Below are 14,332 nucleotides of genomic sequence, written 5' to 3' on the forward strand. Positions count from 1 at the left end.
GGTTAGAAACATAAAATAGGAGGAAAATAATTTTATATAGCTGAAACTTGAATATACAATGACTTCTAAAATCTTAGAGACCCATTGCAGCCACTGTAATTACTGAAGCAGACACACCCCTCTCCTGTTGTACAGACATCACACACCATGACATCACGCTTGACTATATGGGGAAAGGCAGAGCACCGGAAAGCAGCAGCCCAAATCTGAGGAGACTCATATGTCATTCATAAGCGTAGACTGAGAAGGAGTCATGGGGATGTAGAAGGATAATGAGTGGTGGCATCCTAAAACTAAGGCAGAAGTTTCATATTGGAGGGAGTGGTAAGTGTTGGAAATAGTCTAATATGAAGAATGAAACATACCCACTGGATTTCACAGCTAGAAGATCACCGTTGACCGTGGCAGGATCAATTGCTGTAGAAAATTCTAGGCCAAAGCCAGATTTCAGGGCACTGAAGAACGAAACTAATGTTTGTTTTCTTCTCCAAGTGCAACCACAGTAGCCTTCATCAGCTTCTCCAACACGTCATCTCACTCTGGATGAGGGTCTTAATGTTCTCTCCTTTCGATTTGGTTGATTCTTAGATCTGCTAGTCTCAGATTTTACTTCTTCCGCAAGGTCTTTCCTGAACACCACATGCCACCAACCATGCTGCATCTTCTTGTTACACATTCTCACAGCACCTATTACAGATTTTAGTTCCCTGTCTGAATATTTGAATAACCTCTGCCTCCCCTTGCCGCCCCTAGGTGAACACCAGGACCATGCCTTGTTTTCCTGACATGGGCATTCCTAGCACCTGGTGACATTTCCAGTGTGTGATTTTTACTCAACTAGTAACTATGCCCCATATAAGACTAAAAATTCATCGAATTTATTCATTCCTGTTGTTTCCCTGCAGTGCCTTGCATACGTAGTGCTCAATAAATATGTTCAAGCCATCAAACATTACTTAATTAAGTTGCAAGGAAAAAAAAGGCTAATAGAAAATATCTAAGTTATATAAGCATCTACAGTCTTCCTCCAACACTGTATATTTGCTTTGTTCATTGCTGTAAGCTCATTTGCCTGGAAACATGCCTAGCACAGAGTAAGTAAACAACAGGTTTTGTTGTTGCTGTTGTTGAAATTATAAATAAATGATTGAAAGATAAAATTATGAGTCGTGGTCTATACCTTGAGCTAATAAATCTACAAGGCAAATTTCAAAATAAGAGAAAAAGCAACAGCTTCTATGATGATTCTACAAGGCGAAGAATTCTGCCTCTTATTGTAACCTATACTGTGAGGAAGAAAATAAAGACGTACTTTCAGAAATCAAGGTGGCATATCAATTATCTTCCTAATAAGCTCAAATTCAAAAGGTTATGAATAATAAATGCAAGACTTGTGCATAACCAAGGACACATGAAAGAAAATGAGCATGACCTAAGACATATTAAAGCCACAATAAAGGGAAAATATAAAAACTAAAAAGTAAAGAGAGAAAGATTTTAGGTTAGATATCAACTATAGGAAACATGAAATAAGCAGAGCTTAACATTAGCCACAAAGAAAATACAAATTAAAAGTGCAGTGAGATTACTACACGCTCACACAAATGGCTAAAAGGGTAAGACTAAAAGAGCAGGCACTGGTGAAGACATGAATCTCTATCTTTTTTTATTGCTGCTGGAAATTCAATAGATTATAACCACCTTGGAAAACATTTGGTAGTGTCTTATGAAGTTACACATAAACTTACATTATGATGCAATTCCAGTTCGAGGTATTTATACAAGAGAAACGAAAACTTATGTCTACAAAAAGACTTGTATCTGAATGATCACAGTTTTATTTATTATGGCCAACTACTGGCAACAGTTCAAATATACATCAATAGGTCAGCAGATAAACAAGTTATGGCCTACAATGGAATGCTTCTCAAAAAACAGAAATGTATTACACAGACATTCCACAACATGGACAAGCCTCAAAAATACTGAAGTGAAAGAGGCCAGAATAAAAGATACATCCTATCTGATTCCATTTATATGAAGTTCTAGAACAGACAAAACTAAACTGTAATGATAGAAATTAGATGAGGGGTTGCCGGGGGTGGGTTGTGGTTCATTCTACATTTTAAATTTATAAACTCATTTATTGTTGGGAAGGGACAAAAGGATAGGTTTTGGAATGGTGGAAATGTTCTGCATCTAATATGAAGTAGCAGTTACATGGGTATATACAATGGTCAAAATTACTACGCTACATTTTTTAAATTAGTGGACTAATTTTACTATATGTAGACTGTACCCAAATATATTTTATTCAGAATGTGAAATCATACATTAACATAAAAAAGGAGAAAAAATAGGAATCTTCAACTTCTATTTTGTTTCCATATTTACTGTTATGGGATATTTAGTAGATACTAAAGATTCAAGATCAGATGTGTTAAGAAGATTACCCAGTAGCATCTGGTGCTTCTAAATTCAAGCTTTAAAACAAGAAATGACACCCCATGTTTTTTGATGAAAGTCCTTCACTGCCCAAACCAGAATCCTCTGATAGGTTAAGCTGTGCTATACACTGAATTGTGTGCCTCCCCAAATTCGTATGTGGGAGTACTGACCCCCAATGTCACCATATTTGGAGATGGGGCTTTTTAGAAGTAGTTAAGATCATGAGAGTAGGGTCCTGATCCAAATGGACTGTCCTTCTAAGGAGAGACACCAGACAGCTTGCTCCTTTCCTGCCATGTGAGGGCACACCAAGAAGGCAGTCATCTGTAAGCCAGAAAGAGTACTCACCAGAAACTGACCTTGTTGGGCCTTGATCCTGGAAATCCAGCCTTTGAAACTCCGAGAAAATAAATTTCTGTTGCTTAAGCCACATGGTCTATGGTTTTGTTATGGCCACTCGAGCAGACTAACACACCCTGAAATTGTTTTATCATAGGGTACTAAAAAGCTTCCAGAATCTCTGGCACCACAAGGAAACAAATTTTGGTCATCATTCAGGGATCTGACTGGAACCTCTAACCAGAGCATTCCAGAAGAACTAGGTATCTCCAGCACACTGTTGCAAGAGTCACCTTTCCCCACATGGCCACTGCCTCAGTTTCCTCTTTTCATTCTTCCAAGTATCCTGTGTGGATGTCTGTCCATCAGAGTGTAGGCAGGCCAGCCCACAGAATCGACCCCACCAGCACACCCAGCTCCTTGTTGGTAAGGCCTCTGAGCTGCTTTCAGGGCACTTCAATGAGTTCTTCAAGAAAAGTTGAAGAAAAACTGAAAATATTCTACAGCCAAAAAAGGGGACCAAAGAATCAGAGACCAGACCAGTGAGCTTAATGTTCCTTTGCCTAATTTCGATGAAGCTTATGAAAGGATAATTTTTGAGCCTCTAACAGAAAAAAGTCACAATCACTGAAGGCAACACAATTTTATTATGAGCTAGGTTTCTCTGATTGGTACAACTCGCTGATCTCAGTGTCCCATACTGTAACTTTCACAAGATTAATAAGTTTGAGAAACATTCCTAAAATAATTGATTGATAACACCCTGAAAGGAAATTCCTAGGTACCTGCCACTTGAAACATTTTTTTTTATTTTTTTTAACGTTTATTTATTTTTGAGACAGAGAGAGACAGAGCATGAACGGGGCAGGGGCAGAGAGAGAGGAAGACACAGAATCGGAAGCAGGCTCCAGACTCTGAGCCATCAGCCCAGAGCCCGACGCGGGGCTCGAACTCACGGACCGCGAGATGGTGACCTGAGCTGAAGTCGGATGCTTTAACCGACTGAGCCACCCAGGCGCCCCTCAAAAAGTGATTTAAAAACAAAATCATCCATGATGAACATAGATGCAAAAATCCTCAACAAAATACTAGCAAACCAAATCCAAACCACATTTAAAAAAAGCACTCACCACCATCAAGTGGGATTTATTCCTGGGTTGCAAGGGTGGTTCAATATTCGCAAATCAGTCAACGTAACACATCACATCAATAAAAGAAAGGATAAGAACCATATGATCATTTCAATAGATGCAAAAAAAAAGCATATAAGAAACTACAACATCCATTTTCATGATAAAAACTCTCAACAAAGTCGGTTTAGAAAGGGAACATACCTCAGTGGAATAAAGGCCATCAACAACACAAGACACAACAGGTATTGCCAAGGATGCAAAGGAAAAAGAACACTCACACTATTGGTGGGAACGCAAACTGGTGCAGCCATTGTGGAAAACAGTATGGAGGTTTTCAAAAAGTTAGAAGTAGAACTACCCTACAATCCAGCAATTGCACTAATGGGTATTTATCCAAAAAATACAAAAACACTACTTCAAAGGGATACATGACCCCTTATGTTAATTGCAGCATTATTTGCAAGAGCCAAGATATGGAAGCAGCCCTAGCGTCCACTGATTAATGAATGGATAAAGAAGATGTGGCACATAAACACACACATACAACAGAATATTATTCAGTCATTAAAAAGAATGAAATTTTGCCATCTGCAATGACAAGAATGGAGCTAGAGAGTATTATGCTAAGTGAAATAAATCAGTCAGAGAAAGACAAATATCCTATGATTTCCACTCATATGTGGAATTTAAGAAAGAAAACAAACAAGGGAAAAAAGAGGAGAGAGAGAGAGAGAAAAATCAAGAAATGGACTCTGAACTATAGAGAATAAACTGATGGTCACCAGAGGGAGGTGGGTGGGGGATAGGGGAAATAAGTGATGGGGATTAAAGAGTGCACTTGTCATGATAAGCCGCAGGTGATGTATGTATCTGTTCAATCACTGTACTGTACGCCTGAAGCTAATATAACACTATACATTAACTGGAATTAAAATAAAAACTTACAAAAAGACAATCAAACAAACATATGGGGGAAGGAGAAAGAATGAAGTAGATTATGAATTGTGTCTGAAATCTCCTAGTGATTAGCCTGTTCCTGGAACTTTTTAACAACAGGAATGATCTGTAAAGTATGTTGTGTATTCTAATCCCTCCATCTGAAACCCCAGAGAAGGCTTAAGCTGAACTAACAACAGTGGAAGGCAGTCTGGTAACCTGTCAACCAGCTTCCAGAGTAGGCATAAGGAAGGATAACCATCCAGTTTACCCTTCTTCCCCACCACAATCCTCATCACGATAAGAGCTGTCATGGTATTTAACCAAAGGGCATACTCCTTTGACATTTGGGGTCTCCTGCAATTAAATCAGCTGGCTATTTTTATTATTTTATTTTACAGCTTTCAGAAAAAACAAACATCTGTGACATGGAATTTTGAAAGAGTCAAAGCAGTAAATCATATGGAAAGGGACAGTAGGCACGAATAATTTACATCTTGGTATTACATATACAAAAACAATTAAAAATTTTTACTAGGGGATGACAGGAAGTGAGAACAGCATTATTCTTCTTTTAGCTTTTGTTTCAAATCTTGAGGTGCTGGTGAACACAATTCCCTTCAATCATCTGTGTAAGAGCACAATCATGCTAGTTCAAAGCTAATAAAGCCCTACAGTCCAGCGTCACTTGTTTACATGATGCATTTTTCTTGGGCTCATTGTGAACATGTTGGTAAGCCTTCCTGCATAACACTGGAGTCTAGACACTGTGAGAAAATGAATCAGAACAAATAGTAATGCTGAATCTTCAACTTCATTTCCAAAATGAAAAACGATCTACCTACATTTTATGTATTTGTATACTCTTGACAAAACACTTTACAAGGTAAATTCGTAAGTAATGATCCCTGTGAAAAGGCTGACAATACCCTTCTTTATAGCCATTTGACTTCTCAGATTTGCAGAGGGAAGAAATGATTGATATTAGCAAGAGAATTTCTAGATTTGACGTGCAGTGTTTGTAAAGAACCCCAATTCATTTTTCTGTATGCTCACAGGACCTTTTCTCACCAACACGTAAGTAAGGGGGAGCTAAGAACTCACCATGAACATCACGTATGTTCTCTGATCAAGTATAAAATAATGGGCCTTCAAATCTTCTTCCCCAGAATGCTGCACGTTTTGATGTAAGATCAGTTCTTACTGGAGCATTCTAAAACTGCCAATTCCCTTGCTGCATTACCTGTTCTTCATATTCTGCCGGGGCCAAATGTGTCAAATGGACAGATTGCTCTGCCAGAGACAGTCAGATTTTGTCAAACCAAGAAAATTAAACCCAGGCCCTGTCATAAAAACACAGCTTATGAGTCTGCCGGATGCACCAGCAAAACTGGGCTCGCTAACAGCTGTGTTCCCTCCTGGCATTTCGACATTGGCCAAATGTTGATTCAAAGCATAACCAAATACGCAATCTCTCGAGCAACCTCTGTTTCAGCTGACATAGCCAAGTGCTTTTGGGTAAGTGGTGTTTGTCAACCCCCAGTCCGAACTTCTGACCATAAAACATGAGATAATGAACAAAAATTAGCTCCAGAAGAAAAGTTTCAGGTGTCTGAACTGGTCTTTTCCTGTTTTTCTAGCCCTTGGGAAAAACAGGAATTCTTTACTTCATCTTTCGTCGTGTTTTAGTATTTTAGGAGAGTTTATATTCTCTAAATTGGCTTGGTTTTCATTTAAGATTAGAATTCTAGTTGGATTATCAATAGTGCGATTCTACCAGTTAATTTATGATGATTGAGAATTCCCTACTGAATAAAATTGTCAAAGATTAGATACATAAGAACACAGTCGGGTATTAAGGGGAGATGTACCGTCTGGAGCACTTCCTTCTGGGGCATTACTGGTCTGCCTTCATCCTGTGTTTTCCGATATGTGCCTGATGTCCTCTGAGGCTTATGGATGAGCTCTGCAAGGATTCTAAAGTTTCTACATAAATCTCCGAGTTCTTCATCTCCTCCACATAAATATTCCAAAGAACAGATGGCTTGAAAATTATTGCATCACAAAGCAAGAGAGACATAGGAATGACCTTTCTTGCTCAATTACTAATCATCATCTGATGCCAGCTAATTTGAAAGTAGCAAAATGGTTGTGTCTATCTTTAGTCATAACTCAATTTACAGACAAATCATACACTGCCAGAAAAGTAACACCTACACGGATACTCCTATGTGTAAGACAAAATTGGGTTTGGTTTGTTTTTTTTTAAAGAAAAACTGACCAACTTTTAAAAGTATCATTTTAACCAATTCTACCTGTGTCTACCTTTTGCTTTCAACCAAAAAGTTAATTTGGACTCAATCTTCCAGAGCAATGAAAAAACTGCGTTCATAATTATTCTTTTGTTGATGGTTTTAATGTGCCAACTCCAATCCCTACTCCCAGTGTTACTTATTTATTAAGTAATCAATTACTAGGACTGATAAAGATTGATTCCTATGGCCTGAAAGTATTAATGTATTGCTTGTTATAATTTGCTGGAATTTAGTGTAAACACATATATACAAGTGTCAAATTAAACAGCTATACAATGATTGCAAAATTGGAAATATAAAATTTTAAAAAGCATACTCTTTCAAATATCTCTCAGAGCTCATTCTTCCAAGAATAATTCTCTTTAACTAATTGGCTAGGTGCTTATTTAAGCCATTTCTTTAAATCCCAGGGCAGAGAGGCAACCATCTATGTTTAATTTATTTTCCCATACACAAGTGGATTTGAACTGAAATGTTAAAGGTGTAGGATGTCAAATCTATTTTGCGATGATTCACAACATAAATTAAATGAATACTACAGAACTTTTGGGGCTCAGCTGTTAGTAAGTATAGTGTTTATTCATATCTGTTTGTTGATTCTTACCTTGTTTCTAATCTTTAAGTAATTTACTCTCTATCCTTTTCATCTTTTTCAGCCTGTCGAAGTAAAACAAAAGATCTATTCTGAAATCTTATCTGTACTGTAGCTAAATCTAACCAGCTACTAAACAGTGCCTCTTTTTCTCTACACTTTGCCTTATAATTCTCTCAAAGCATCTAGGTAACTATTCGTTTGACCTTGAAGGCTTGACTTTTATTTGTTATGAGCCTATGAATTCAAGATCCAAAAAGATGGTCATTACCCCCATAGTACATTCAACAACGTTACAGAAACAGAAGTGGTAAATATAATGCGCGGAAAGTTATGGATTATCTGTTGAAGGGGCCCAAACACCAACAGGCAAAGCACTTGAAGGGAGAGGAACCTTGAAGCGGTCATGGATGCAAAGAAAATATGTGAATACAAGTTCTGATCTATGGAAGCCGAAGGAACCAGCAAGGACATAACCTGATTTTATGGCTTAAGCATTTAAGGTATGGAAGATAAAGCAGAACTGTAATTGAAAACACCGCAAAGCACACCTTCCCTGCTAATATCTGGCATCTTAACTTCCTTCCTTTGAAAATACTTTCCGTAACTTAGGATTTGATGTATTTATATGCTATTGTCAACTGGGTAGATTGCCTACTAACTTCTGAGGAAAAGGATCCAACCTATTTTTACTTTTTAATTATTTAGCTGTTAAAGAGGTAACACAGTGGCTTTCATTCTCTGGTATACTTAACAGAGTAAATAAAATATTCACACTAAAAATTCTGTAAATAAATGGAATCCAGTCACTCTAGGCAATATGGGTATTGTTCTGCTGGGGTTTTTAAACATTTAAGTAGCTGAACGTTTTCTTCAACTGGAATCACACACAGGAGTGCAGTATGTAGAACGAATTAAAATGGGGTCAGAGCCCAGAGCACCCCATTCTCCTCTAGGTCTTGGAACGGACCACTACAAACACACACACACACACACACACACACACACACACACATATACATGTGCACATATGTGCACACACACACACTCAAACAGGGCATGATTCTTGAGGAGGTCCAAAACACCTATTTTGAAAATAACCCTGCTAAATGGGCTCTCAAGACCTCTTCCCACCACTCATTAAGTGTTTTTTACTAAAAACTCATTTTTTAAAAAGTCTAAATGGAGAGTACTTTTCAAGTGTTATTTTTTCATCTCCAGCTTTATTTTGTTGTCTGAAAGCACTATCTCATGCTCTGCAGTCTGGAACCAGGCTTTCTAGTTTTTTAATGTGGGCTGTGACATTTACTAATTGGGTGATCATGAGAAAGTTACTTGACTTCTCTGAGCCTGTGTGTCCGCATCTATTCAGTAGCCTAATAAATATAACTACCTTCATAGAGTTTTTAAGTTGTTTTAAATGAGTTAATCCATATGGAGCCATTAAAACAGTGCCTGGCCTATATAGTAAGCACTCAGTATGTGTAAGCTACTATCTCAGTTGAATAGATCAAGTACCCACAATGAACAAGGCACAAAGCTTTTCAGGAGACAAAGTCAGTAATGCATAATCCTAGCCCCCAAGGAATTTACAACAGCCTTAGATAAAGACCCTTCAGAAGAGTTCCTAAGATTTATAAGGATCCAGATACCCAAAACATCCCCCTATCTACTTGGACCTAACTAGAAGACAAGAGGCAGATGAAACTGATTAACTGATCCAAGTTCCCATGTCATTAAAAATGGCAGGCAAGGGCCCAGCTGCTCTTAGGCAATGGACTCTCTGACTCAAAATAATGTGGAGTTGGAAACTTCTGTGCTCCCTCCACACGCCTACCAAAAGGACCTGCATGAGCCTGGGCAGAGAAGCTGCCTGGCCAGCTGCACCAAAGCACAGCACAAGACATAAAAGGACAAAGAGGTCCTGCCTGAAAAGTGAGTCTCAGCTGGTGACAGTTTGGTGGTTTCTTACAAAACTAAGTATATTCTTACCATACAATCCATCAATCACCCTCCTTAGAATTTAGCCAAAAGTGTAAACATTTTATGTCCACACAAAAACCTGCACACAGATGTCTGTAGCAGCCTTATCCATAATTTCCAAAACTCGGAAGCGGCCAAGATGCCCTTTAGTAAGTGAATGGATAAACAAACTGTTGTACAACCAAATAATGGAATATTATTTGGCACTAAAAGGAAATGAGCTATCAAGCCATGAAAAAACATGGAGGTACTTTAAATTTGTATTACTAAGCAAACAAAAGCTACATACTGTACATTTCCAACTATATGTCATTCTAAAGCAGCAAAACTATAAACACAGTAAAAAAAAAAAATGTATCAATGGTTGCCAGAGGTTCAGGGGAGGGGGAAGGATAAATGGATGGAGCATAGAAGGTTTTAAGCTGTATGATACCATAATGATGGATACATGTTATTATACATTTGTCCAAACGCATAGAATGTTCAACATCAAGGGTGACCAGTCAATTAAACTACAGACTTCAGGTGATTATGATGTGTCCGTGTAGGTTTCTCAGTTGTAACAAATGCACTACTCTGATGATGTTGACAAAGGGAGAGGATATGCATGTGTGGAGGCAGGGGGTATATGGAAAATCTCTGTTCTTCCTTGTATTTGCTGTGAGTCTGAAACTGTTCTCAAAAAACAGTCTTTAATTTTATCAGTGAGAAAAAAAAAAAGAGTGAATTTTCCCACCCCAGCTCTGCCCATTAGAGAGCCATGGCCAGTGAATGCTGGGCTGTCACCAACCTCACCACGTTAATCAGTCCATCTGCCAAGAAGAGAAGCAAATAAGCAGACTCAGTGGTTCACAAGGGTGTCAGAAGACACCACTGGGAGAAAGAAATGAGGGTATTTTTGTTTCACACAATCACAGGGATGATAAACTGTCCTGAGAAAAGTGGCATCATTCTGTACAATGGGTATATACCATGAAGAATTGTCAAGCCAAATTACCGATAATGTCTCTTGTAAGAAATGGGGCAAAGGTGATAGAAACATCTCAACATCTCCACTACAGACTAAAGGTCATGGCAGAAAGTCATTTCTCTACGACCCTAAGTGTACAAGTAGGAAAATGGTTGAAGATGTTTTAGAATAACAATATCATGATTTTTTTTCTGTTTATCCTAGTTTAGTGTATTCACGGGCAGTACTATGTATAGTTTACCACTTTTCCTCAATTCTAATGATAGGAACAAAGATTGCCAAATTCTCCAAGTTTCTCAAGAAGGGTGAAAACTTCCATTCCACTCCCAGTTGAGAAAAGGGTGAGAGAAACATAGCTTATCTCTAAGGAGGCAGCAATGTATAATAATTAAACAACTAGACAAGAAACTCTCTTGGGTTTGTTCTTTGTTTTCTCAAAGCATCTTGTTCACAGGAGAGTCGGACTTCTGGGCAAAAGCATTCATGGCCCCCAGGCTAGATATGTGTTCTTAAATGTCGTCTCCAGTCCAGATCACTCAGCACATAGAGATAGTTTGATCTCCATCTATACAATTTATCCTTCCTCTTCCCTCTTTCAAATTTCAGATAATTTAGTATTTAGAGATATACATATTATGACACAGTACATTTAATAACAGCTTTCCAAGGACAAATAAAGTACCAAATTAAAGATCCACCTTAGTTTTAAGATATATTCCAATCTAAAAATGTTCAAATGTGAAGAGGAGTCTAGAAAGTACACTAATTTGGAAAATATCAGCCATATATGTCAACTTATTTCCCAGCAATGAAATATATAATTAGTAAGTAGTAATATTTATTATCTGAAGAAAGGTTATATCTAAATTGTATTACAATGTATTACTGCAACAATAAAAACTTCCATTCCTGAAGTCACATGGTTTTCAGAATTTTCCTCCTAGCACATAAAACATGGGGCACCATTGCACCGTTCCTTCTGAGCTAACACAACACTGCTTATCAGGTTTTTGTCTTTCTCACTGTCTTCATTGTTGCCATCCCAGTGTACTGAGAACAAAGTACCTTATTGCAGACATGAAGTTGACACAGATAAGGTAAGGAAGGAAGCACAGGCAGTCCTTGGACTAAGGAGAAAAGGTAGAACTGGGCTAGGACCAAACCCTGAAATCATAAAAGATTAAAGGATGTGGCCATGAGACAGATAAAAAAATAAAAAGCCTCAATAGGGGCACCTGGGTAGCTCAGTGGGTTAAGCGTCCAACTCTTGATTCCTGCTCTGGTCATGACGTCATGGTTGGTGAGCTTGAGCCGAGTCAGACTCTGTGTAGACAATGTGAAGCCTGCTTGAGATTCTCTCTCTACCTCTCCCCCTGCTCACTCACTTGCTCTCTTTCACCCTCCCTCAAAATAAATAAACTTAAAAAAAAAAAAAAGCCTCAGGGGTGCCTGGGTGGTTCAGTCAGTTAAGCGCCCAACTTCAGCTCAAGTTGTGATCTCATGGTTCGTGGGTTTGAGCCCCGTGTCTGGCTCTGTACTGACAATGTGGAGCCTGCTTGGGATTCTCTCTCTCCTTCTCTCTCTGTTCCTCCCCCACTTGTGCTCTCTCTCTCTCTCTCTCAAAATAAACAAACTTCAGAAAAAGTTTTCTAAAGCCTTAATCATTTGCAGTCCAAATTTTTCCAATTTTCAACCCCACACAAAGGGTGACTTCAAAGTCTTTGTATGATTTCTAGATGGGAAAAAAAAGCTCTAGAGGAGTTAAGGTTACACATTTATTTTGCAAGAAGAGTTTTAACAGCCTAGGAGGCTCTAGTGTTATATAATGATACATTTTTAAGGACCTATTTATTTAAAAGCTAAATTTGTATCCCTTGGAACACGATTTAAAATAGCTAACAATTATAATTAGCTTCAGGAACAAACAAACAAACAAACACAGAATAATATATAAATATTGCCAATTAATGACCCCATAATAAACAGCCTTCAGTTGAATAAATAATCCTTTAGGCTGAGCCCTGAAGTATTAACACTGGCAAAATTAATGAATCTTTTATATATCCTAGTTAATAATAGACTTTAGATCTGACAGGTGCATGTTCCAGAAACAAGCAGAAAGCCGAGTATTATAAGCCTCTCTATCCCTGTTCACTGATTTTATATCAGCTATGGGGCTACTTTCCCAACAAAGATAGTGGCATGTCTTTTGATTGAAGACTTGAAGCTTTTCAAAATTATTTGCATTCATCAGTGACTCATAATCATCATTTTAAACTAACACCACCGCCCCCCCCACCCCAGCCCCAGCAAAAAAAAAAAAAAAAAAAAAAAAAAAAAAAGAAAAGGTAACAAGGAGGCCAAAGATGTTTAACTTGCTTGTTGAATGTCTGTGCTCCACAGTCAGGTCAGATTGGAATCTCTATTCTGACTTGCACAGCTGTAGGTCCTGAGGCAACTTACTGACTCTCTCTACCTCAGTTGTCTCATCTGTGAAGTGGTTAAAAGAAGAGTACCTACCTCGCCAGTTACTACAAGGGTCAGTCCATGAAGGTAATGACCTGAGAATAATTCCTGACACATATCAAGCCCTCAGTAAATACAGCATTGGTGATATTATTGGTATTAGTATTTACTGTACTCCTTGTTTAGGTAGAGAAGAAACAAAGGAGAAAATGCCATTTTGTCTACATATTTTTTTTTTTACTGATTCATTTAAATTCAAGTTAGTCAGCATACAGGACAATATTGGCTTCAGTAGAACCCAGTGATCCCAGAGCCCATCATGTACAGTTGCATACAGTAAGCAACGTTAAATACACAACCTACTAATCCTTAAGTGTCGGTCAGACATGTCCAGTGGCATCTTGATTATATTGAAACACACTTGTCTTTTGCCATTATTTCCGTTAATGATGTGATCAAGGAGGTACCATTTACAAACCACACCAAGAAGCTCTTATCAAAAGGCCCTGGTTTCCAAAGTACATTTCTTTTCCTGGCCTTTCCCAAAGCACAGGTTTCTCTGCTCAACAATAACATAATTTCTCTTTTGAGTATTTCCCTGTACACTTTGGCTGTGCCGTTCATTCCTTGTCAGGTTTGCTCTTGCACTTTTTACTAATTCTTGTGAGTGTCTCCCCTGACAAAGAATAGAGTCTGGGCCATTAACCCAGTCAAGGGCACCGGGCCACATTTGAGAGATTTTTTTTTTTTTCTCACACACCTTTGATCCCAAGCAATACTTCTTAGCTGACAGTTCACTGAGAATTTAATACATATGAAGCAAAGTTGACAGAGAAGTGTTCACCCTGGCTGCCCAAATGATTCCCTACCCCAGAGATTCTGGTCGATCCCAGGAAAGCCTGTAACCTGCCAAGAGTGGGACTGAGAAACATATTTTTTGCTTCTTTTCCTAGATTCTATGTGCAATAAAAAAACAGAATAACACTATCCTGAACTAGCCTGTAATCTATGTCACTATCTTTATGCTACATGACCTCTTCATTGGAAACCTGAAGAGAGATTCATCTCCTGTCTTTTGCAAGTAATTGGATTAAAAATAGACTGAGCTGGAAATGGTTGGCCCAGATCTGGGAGATCTACTGGAGTATGA

This window comes from Panthera tigris, chromosome B1 (genome assembly GCF_018350195.1).
Source record: "Panthera tigris isolate Pti1 chromosome B1, P.tigris_Pti1_mat1.1, whole genome shotgun sequence".
Lineage (NCBI taxonomy): Eukaryota > Metazoa > Chordata > Mammalia > Carnivora > Felidae > Panthera > Panthera tigris.